Here is a 9996-nt window from a genome sequence, read left to right as displayed (position 1 = left end):
AAGCTCTCTAAGACTGGAGAAGATAGACTATCACGGAACAACCTGGATGATCCGACAAACCTGCAGTGAATCCATTCCAAGTGAAAACCAACCAACTAATATCAAATGATTTTTTAGAAAACCATTCCAGATTTCCTGGATCATCTCGGTTCTCCTATGATAGCCTACTTTCTCCAGTCTTGGAGAGCTTTAATAAATAAGGCCCAATGTGTCTATGGAAGGTAATATTCATTAGTAGTGCTGTTGTTCCAAAAATGCACACCAAGCATACTGGTAGATGTACGTGTGTAACGCTTGTAAATTATTTTTGATGCTGCAGTGTAAAGAGACTATGTAAAATAGAAATAAGAAAATCAAACAATTATCCAGCTGCCTGCCATTTGTTCTTCACTGTAATGTAAACTCCTGTAAAGATTGTAAAACATGACTGATGTGAAAAAACATATCCCACAACATGCCATGTAAATCATGTAATTCAGCTGTTTTGTATACAGCAGTATTTCCTTCTTATTTTCAGGCATAATTATAATCAATTATGGCTTCTGTGTATCTTGCCAATTTTTTCATCCAGAATAATAAACACAAAGCAGTCATCATACTAATGTTTACCAAAAAATCAAATGTGAAAACACCAAATGTCTATTATAATGTGCAGTAGATCAGGACTAGGTTGTTTAGTTACAATGGAGCTATATTGGTCTTGTTTCTGGCTTTTATATTTTGTCATGATGGCTGAATATTCTATAATAAATGTTTAAAGGGAAATTATGCTGTTTTTTGTGTTAGTCAAAAAAAATTAATGATACACAGGCTTTTAATTTTCAGCAGAGCTCCACTTCATCTGGATCTAAGAGTTCTGAGTGTTATGAGACCATATGGTCCACTGTACTGTCGTCTGTCTTGGTAAAGGTTGAGTGATGCTTCGAAAATCCATTAAGTGAGCAAATCTTTAATGAAGAAAATGATGTACTGGTAATCTCCTTATAAAACAATGTCTTTTTTATTATAATGGAGGTCTTTCAGGCACCTTCAAGGTTTTGCTAGTCACTAAATTTGGGGGCATGTTTATGAAAAGAGTTTTTTTATGTGCAATAAAAAAACACAATTTAATGTTTCCTTAAAGCAGAACTAACGTAAACAGAAAAAAACCTCACCCACCTACTTATCCTTAGATCCCTCAATCCCACGAGAGATGTCTTCGATTGGGTCCAGCACCGTCCTGCTATCCGTCTGCTATACATCCTTGTTCTTCTACTTCCACCTTCTGGGTAAGTCACTCAATCCTTGTCTATCCTTTTATGTAAAGTAAACATTTTGGTGATAGGCTCACTTTAACTGAAGTCACACCAGATTTAATTGACACCTTAGTAAATGTATAATGACACCCTAGTAAACATGTGAATATTTTAAGTACGTTTTCACATTACACTTGCCTTTCATTGCAGTGCAGATTTTACATCAATCGCACAATTTAATTGTAACGCGTAATTAGTTTGGATCTTTAGATCTTTACCCCAACTAAAGGTCCAGGCATTGAACTTTCAACTTGCCATGACCTAATTCATTGCTCTCAGTAAGCGATATCCCAAAGGCCTACTGGAGGCTACCATGAGTACAGTTTGCTGTGTGGTGCCCATGCAATGTATAGCTGGGCAGCTGGCCCGGACCTTGTTGGGAGAAATATCTCTCAATCAGGGAAGTAAGGTAAGTATTGTCCTAGGTGAGCTACACTCAAGGGGAGAGAGTGACAAATTAAAAGAAAATGTGAGGTTCTCATCTAAAGCAAATTTTAAATCTTGAATTTAAGATATTTTAATTTTTCAAAAAAAAAAAAGAAAACTTTAGAAGCAAATTATAAAACCCATAAATTGTTCTCAAAAACGTTATTTTTGTCTCAAATTAAACAGCTTCAGAAATTATTTAAGTATGTCTCGAATGGTGTCAAATGTGCAGACTATCCAAATATAGGAAGGCCATCGCTAAGATGGGAAATTGGCCGTATATTTTACTAACACCATTGAAATAAAATCCACCAGGTTTTTTTTTAATAAGGTCAAAGCTATTCATAACACCATGTGTTATTATTATCATAATATCTATCATATTTCTTGTTAAGGTGACTGCAAATATAATCATGCATAATCGTAATAATTGCTGTAATTATCTCATAATAGCTTTAACTATTACAACGCAGCCTTGATCCATGTTCAACATTGCACATCATACAGATGTTCACTGTATATGTACATATCCATAGAATAATAAATGTTACTTCACCTATAGGTTTTGGGAAAAGATAGTGTCAATGCCAAGCATGCCGAAACAATTAACAATTATTATTTTATTATTAGCTTTAATGGCTAGAAATGGAGACAGACAGTAAATTGAGACTTTAATATTTATTTGTCTTTTTCTGTTTATAGAATTTTATATGTGCAATCTTAAAAACCTATTCCATTTGAATTTGATAATTACCTCCAGGTTAATGTCCATTGACATTCATAGACTAAATAATATTAAGAGAGAAGCTTTGAATACTATCGCACTTATGTCTCTCTTTAGATACCCCTGCGGGAAGCTGTTGGGCTGGTTTTGTGCTGATAATCAGTACACATATATCTATTTACAGTCTGGCAGCATATGGGCTCCTTTTACAAGTAGAGTTTTTTTCTTTTCTAGAAGCATTCTATTCTAGTGAAAAGGGAGGATGTTTATTTAAAGCTGTTGGAATAACTAAGTATAAACAATTAAGACTTTTCAGTGCATTCCGAGTATTAGCAGAACCCAACTGTTATAGGCATTAGATACATGCTAAGCATAATGTTTTACAGAAATTTTCTCACAGCACATTAACAGTAGGTTTTGAGGCTGGTTTAGCTGCAAATGGAGCTTGGTGACGTTCTTACTAAAAGTTACTCTATCACTTGTGTGCTGACAGTTTCACATTCCATATTTATCTAATATAGCTGTGGGTGGGAAGAATAATGGAAATATCTGCATTACATATACAGACACACATAGCAGGGCTACAATTTTTCCTCTGCTCATTGTAGAAGGTTCCTACCTATAAATTACATATGTAGAGTATAATTGAGCAGCTTTATCTGTCCATGATGTGCTCCCAGTCACTAATTACCTGTCAGGTTGCTACCTGGGTTGACTCTGAGCAGGAGGCATTCACTCTGTAACCCAAGTCTCCATCTATGCAACGGTGTTATTGTTCCCCCCAGTGTCTTGCATCTTTTGGCTTTCGTGGAAACGTGCATGGGTATGCACACCCATTACATACCCATTACTGCGGAGTATGCCCCATCTGACCTTGCATCTCAAAGATACTGGACCTATCATCTGACCCCCAAGTAACCAGTGGCTAAGATAAAGCTGTCACAGACCATTTCGCCCTTTGACGGCTTTAAATTCTAAATCCATTGTGGGTGCCATTTACTGATGTCAACCGCCTGAGCTTCCATGGATAGGAACTTACCTTTGCCTGGTTTTCAACCTTAAGGTCTCATAGTAATAGATACTCCACTTGGCTGTCCACCACCGATGACGGTTAATCCATCTGGCTAACTCAAGAACTGAAGATGCTTGAACAACTTTAACATTTTACGGAGCAAGTCCAGTTGAATGTAAATAACTACTACTTGCCAGCATGAAGGGTCATGTAACTAACATTTCCTCTACTTAATTAGAGTAAACCTTAAGCATTCTTGAACAAAACTACATTGTTTCATATATTGATTGCTATATTTTTTGTATTAGATGGCATAATATGTCTGTACAGTTTGGGTAGAGTATGGAAGACCTACATTTTTGAGTTTATTTTTTCTGTCTCTGTCCCTTTGGAAAGATTTGCCTTTATTTCCTGTACTGGGAACAAGAAGTTAGTAGTTTTCCCCTCAAAGTAATGGCAATAGGAACAGATCTTTCAACTTGAGGACTTTCCTTACCCTATGTTCTCAAGACTCCATTAAAATGTTGTTTTTCCAAAATTTTTTTTTTCAGTGACAATGGACATACAAAGAAATGCCATCTAACCAACAGGGATATAGATAACAACAAAATGATGACAAAAAGTTCTAACCTTTTCTTATCCAAAACCAGAAAAGAAGATTTGGCTACACTTTGGATACACCTTACAGCTGAACATCAGATAGCCAAGCATATACAGTATTTTAAAAATATCTTCCTATAACTTATACATCACCATGTTGCTTTTCCTCCACTGCCCATTCAACAAACTGGAAATATGTTCTTGACTGAGCTGAGTTGCCACTGCAGTGGAGATCGAGGACCCAGCTGTTTTGCCTGGGCTTAATACCTGAATTACAAAACTTGTTAAGTGGAGCTACAAATTATTCAGCAGGTAACACAGCTCCAATACAAATATTTCAATTTTGTATTCAGCTGTTTGGCTTTAAAAAGAATGAATCAGTAGGAATTTTCTTCACATTTTGGGACATTTGTTTCCTAAGATTTAACGCACCAGAAATTGACTTCCTGTGAAAAAGGCAAGTGCTGCCTATGACGAGGAAAAAATAAAGAGGATTAAGCTTTGCCTCTTATCTATAATTGGTACACCTTTCTTCTTACTTTTTTTTTACAATTGCACAGACATAGGACAAAAACAGTGGGCCAGTTGCTGAGCAACAGCAGCTAGTACAATTTATTTTAGAGGAACTCAGAAGATAATCAGGTTTTATTCTTAGATGCAGTAAATATTCATCAGAATTTTGCATGCAGACTTCTATTCAGAATGCAATATTTAAATTAGTCATTTGGGGTATTGACTTCTCAGGCTTCCTGCTGTTTTATGGCCAAGAATTGCCTTTCATCCATTCTCCAAAAATTATAATTTCTTTTCCATAAATGTGCAAAAATATAAATAATGTACGGGATTTAGATTGGAGCTATGAAACAAAAATTATTTTGTAATTGCATACCTGCTTGAACCCATTGAGACATTTCTTTTTTCTATAGTAATCGGGATGTGCTGGGAATAAAATTTGCTTATAAGAGAGGCAGAAAAAAATAAAAAATGGGGTAAAAAATATTTTCATAAAAAAACAGTTTAAATGAGTTTTGGTATCTTTATCTTCTGTGTAAAAATCGGAAATTCTAGGGGTGGAGGTGGTGGATGAAGGTGTTGGGTTGTCTTCTGGAGAAACACCAAGTAGGTAGGAAAACCAAATATGGAGGAAAAATTAACTTTGAAGGACATTAGGTACCATAGAAGTTTCAGTATCCTGATCAAACCTGGATGATGGTCAAGACAAGACAATATTTATATTTTAGATAGTGTGTGACAAAAACAGGTTTAGGTTTATCATAGACATCTAATTTCCATGGTGCTAAACCAAACAAGTAAGAAGGAATGGAAGCAATATAGTGCAATACAAAAATTGAAATAGAAAGAAATAGTAGAAATACCTTTCTAGTGTGACTTCTGGCCAATAATTGTTGTACTAAATGACAATAGAAGTGAGTTGTAGAAGTGATTCTTCAGGACTCAATCAAGGGAGACAGGGTTACCTTACTGATCCTTGACATTTTACACAAAACTACCTGCCAAATATTTATTGTTATACTTATTAATTATAATAAATCCTAGTATTATAATATTATCTATATAGTTCCTATTATGAGTGACTCACTTTAATTTTTCACATTAAAACTGGTGATTGGGCACCCAGTTGTCACATGGTGGTGAACGGAGTATACAATACTTGTAAGTTCCAAGTATTACCTTGGAGCAGGAGACAGTTTTAAAACAGAACTGCTGACTTAACCTGCATGTACGAAGGATTTATTCAGAATATATATGGTTATAAGACCTTTGGATTGTTTGCAGTACTGAAAGATCCCCAATTTCTGTTCATTCTGTGGTACCAGTTATTTGTGGAAGAGTTTTCCTGGATCTTTTTCCCATTGAATCATATACCTTAATTTTGTGGTCGGAGAAGCTTAGGTTGCGTAAATCAGAGAGATCATACCCTTCGCATCTGCTTTTGAGCGGCAAGCACTCTCTAAGGAAGCTGAACAATTTGTCTAAATTTGGACAAGCTGAAAAACTAGCGTTAGAGTAAGTTTCCCTTTAAATACAAGCTTAAAGCAATAATTTATTCCAGAATATTATTACCTTACAAACCATTTCAAAGAATATCAGTAGTATATCATTGCAATGAAAACATATTGCTCTGGTAAAACAGATTCACAGGATTCTGTCTAATATTTTTCTGTCCATGTAACACGCTCACAGTTCACAAGCTGGTTTGATTGAGAAATTCATTCAAGCAATGGGCAGCCTCACACAGTTTTAATCTGTGGACTGCTGCTAAATAACAAAGTTTTATAACAGCAGTTATCAAGAGAAGAATGGCAGGATAAAACAATATGTTTCTAAATGGAATCAAGTCTACCATCTGTATTCTATTACTAAATGAGACAACAAGATGGCTAAGCCGCGGTGGTACAGCAGGGCTACAGTAGATATATGCAGGTATTACATATTGGCTACATTATTTGTTCTGAAGATATAAACATGGATGGTATACAGAGGACAGGGTGAGATGGCCTATATTTAGCCTCCACCAACCTTGTGGAATTCTCAGCATAGATTTTATCAAATCCAGACCTAAATTCAAGATTAGCACTAGCAGGAATTTGGGACTTCACTATGGAAGATTAAATATAAACTCTGGGCAACAAATACATAAATGCATATTGAGAGCTTAGATCAGGGGTGCCCAACAGGGGGGTCACAAAGGCAAAGCGAGTGGATCGCATAGCCCTGCCTTTCAAATTAAACTCTACCGCGCACAGGAGTTATTAGGTCCAAGTTTTTTTGTTGGTAGATCATCTTGATGTCATTTTAAAAGTAGCTCACAAGCCAAAAAAGAGTGGGCACCCCTGGCTTAGATAGTTCAGCCATGGGAACCTTAGCCCAAAGAAAAGCCGTAAGGGACAGTGTTATGATCTGAGGTTGCTTCAGTTGGTGAGTTCAGCTGGCTACCCAATTATAATGAAAAACTAGATTTTCCCATCAAAGGATTCTTTTTCCCTGATAGTGACAATTCCAGGATACATTGGGCTCAAGTTGTGAAAAAGCGGTTCAGAGAACAAGACACCAATTTCACTCATGGATTGGCCACGATAGAGTATAAACCTTAACCCCACTGAGAATCTTTGGGATGTGCTGGAGAAGTCTGTACGCATCAGTCCAACTTACCCATCATCGATACAAGATTTTGGGGAACAGTTAAAGCAACTTTGAATGGAAATTCTGGGTTCTTCACCAAACTAATTTTGATACCTAATGTTTGTGATATAGATTTGTTATAACATACAAAACAACCATACATAGAGTAAATGGCTGAGCTTGTTACAACATTTAAAGCTGAACTCTGGGATAAATACATACTGTCTAAATATAAAAAGGAAGTTAATTGTGGTGTGGATTGTGTATCTTTATTCAAATCTTTGCATTAAGTAAGTGAAACTTTGCCTCTGTCCAGGAGCTCCCTATAGAAAAGACTACTCATTGCTGCCTTTTCCCTTTGTGTAGGCAGACTGGTCCCACCTCTGTGTAGTTTTTTGTGGGTGGCCTATAGTAGGAGGGTCTGCCAAGTCCTTCCTGTATCTCCCCTATTTTTACAGGCTATGTGCAGAACAATGATGATGTCACCACTACTTTTACAAAGTAATATATGGATTTGTGAAAGCATTTTGTTGACATGATGTGGATTTATGTTATTTCTGGGTATTGAAGAATAACTTTGAATTACATTTTTGCACCTAGAGATTAGCTGTAATTATATGCTAAAAGGAACATTAAAGATACACTAATACTGGGCTCAGTATCTTGTGGGTATCTGTTGGGTATATGTATATATATGGCTCTCCCAGGTATACCTAGGTATATCCAGACATGACACCATCTTTAAGGCTTACTTTACTTGTTTATGTTGTTTTGAATACAACTTTTGTATTTGCCCTAAAGTAGAAGTGAACTAAAAAAAAGAACAAAAAAAATCACCTTTAGTTTTGCAGATCCATCAATCCCTCCGGAGGTTTTCTGGATTGGATCCCATGTCGTCCTGGAATCCTCTTTCGACCCGTCATGGAGGAACCACTGGTTGCCACCATCTTCTTTGCCCTTCTTCCGCCATCTGTTTACTTCACCCAATCTTGCACTGCGCATGCATGCGAATGGTATTTTCTTTTTCACCATTGATGAAAAAAATGGGGCATGCGCAGAAGGAGCAGCCAGAAGCCCCAGGGGCTGCATGACGTATGAATACCAGGAGGCTCTGCACTAAGTCAGAAGGGTAGGAGCTTTAATCTTTTTTTAAAAATAGGTTTTAAACCCCACCCCCCTAAAAAAAGGTAATTTTTACTGTTGTCTACCCTTTTATATAAGGTAAATTGTGTATATTAGGTCCACTCTAAATTGAAAACCTCCAATAAAAATCATTGAAAAAAACAGGCTAGTGGCAAAGTTCTAAGATCATAAACTTTTTCTTTATGTTGCCTAAAGTAAAGCACTGAAGTTAAATTATTAGTGTGGGAAATTGAAAATGTTTAGCTGCCCTGGTGACAATGCTTTTTTTTTTAAAGAAAATCTGATTTATGGTGGCACACTGTGCACTTTTAGCACAAGCCTTTCTGAAAGTCTTACATCCAACAGGGGGTTCTTTATCCTATACGTTAAGAAAATCAGAGAGCTATTGTATGGCATACCATACATTTCCAGACGTTTCAAGTAACTTTAATCTGTTCATTCCTGGATGGCTTGCAAAGAACTGACCACTAAAAAGGTTCCATGCGGCTTTATTATGTAGTAAATGTCAGTCACGTCAATAATGAATTAATCGCGGCTTACCCTGTCAAAGCCAGGTAAGCTATGTTACTTTTAAACAATAGCTGAGTAAAAACAAATTAAATCTCTCCTAATGCATTATAATTTAGGAGAAGTGGGCCTGACAAGAGAGACTATTTTGTGTGTGTTAGGAGAACAGATTTAATTCAGGAATGAGTAATCTTTTTCTCACATATACATTATGTTCAGATCTTCAAATCATCAAAAATATATCTATATATTAAAAGATATAGATATAAATATATCTATATTTTAATTTATTACATATAAGTTTTTCATAGCTAGTAGATATGCAAGTTTTTATTTATGTACCGGGCTATGTTTAGCTGCTTTGCTTAAAAATGATATAGTTTACCCAAGCAAGCACATATACACAATTATATAGCCTAATAATCCAGAAGAATGCCTTTCATCCCCCCCAATTATCACTGCCCAGCATTTCATTTCAATTAACGAAAGATAGTCTGAGAAAGATTGAGTAAAAAGCAACTTCTGTTGCTATTGTCTAGAAAACCCAAAGTGCTATGTGATTCCAATGTCATGTATAACCACAAAAAGGAAGAAAATTATATAATATACATTAAATCACAACTTTCCTTTTTTTTAGTAGGATCTGGGGGTTGAGACACATGGTGGTCAGGACCTTAAGTCATTGCCAGTAAGTAAGTTGCCAAGGTCAATTATTACCAACTCACAGATGAAAGAAGAACCTTCAATATTACTGGATCATACAGCTGCATCCCCAGTAATATGGGATACATCATCCAATGCAACAAATGCAGCTAGAGATGCTATATTAGAAAAACATAATGTAAATTAAAGAAAAAAATCTACACAGACATACCATAGATCAATGTTTCTGAACCAGGGTTCCTCCAGAAGTTGCTAGGGATTTCTTGAGCAGGGAGCAATTCTTCCTACTGATCACCACACTAATATACTGTGAGCTGTTGATATAGTAGTAATTAATTATACCATAAACACTACCATAGCAGAACATAAGGAACATGATTTATGTTCACCTCCGGGGCATTATTTCTCACAATCTGACCACTTTATAGAAGACAGGACTGTTTTAGTTCATAAAGGAAATAAAAGCACTAAGCAGAGGAAAA

At 36.0% G+C, this 9996-nt stretch overlaps 1 pseudogene; it reads left to right on the top strand.

Moving 5' to 3' along the window:
• Window positions 1–1608: 1608 nt before the first annotated feature.
• The window catches only part of LOC140332103 (securin-like), a 19882-nt pseudogene continuing 11494 nt past the window's right edge, over window positions 1609–9996 (top strand).

The sequence above is a fragment of the Pyxicephalus adspersus genome, chromosome 5 (assembly GCF_032062135.1).
Source record: "Pyxicephalus adspersus chromosome 5, UCB_Pads_2.0, whole genome shotgun sequence".
Taxonomy (NCBI): domain Eukaryota; kingdom Metazoa; phylum Chordata; class Amphibia; order Anura; family Pyxicephalidae; genus Pyxicephalus; species Pyxicephalus adspersus.
The sequence above is the reverse complement of the archived record's forward strand: the minus strand, read 5'-3'. Positions and strand labels throughout refer to the sequence as shown.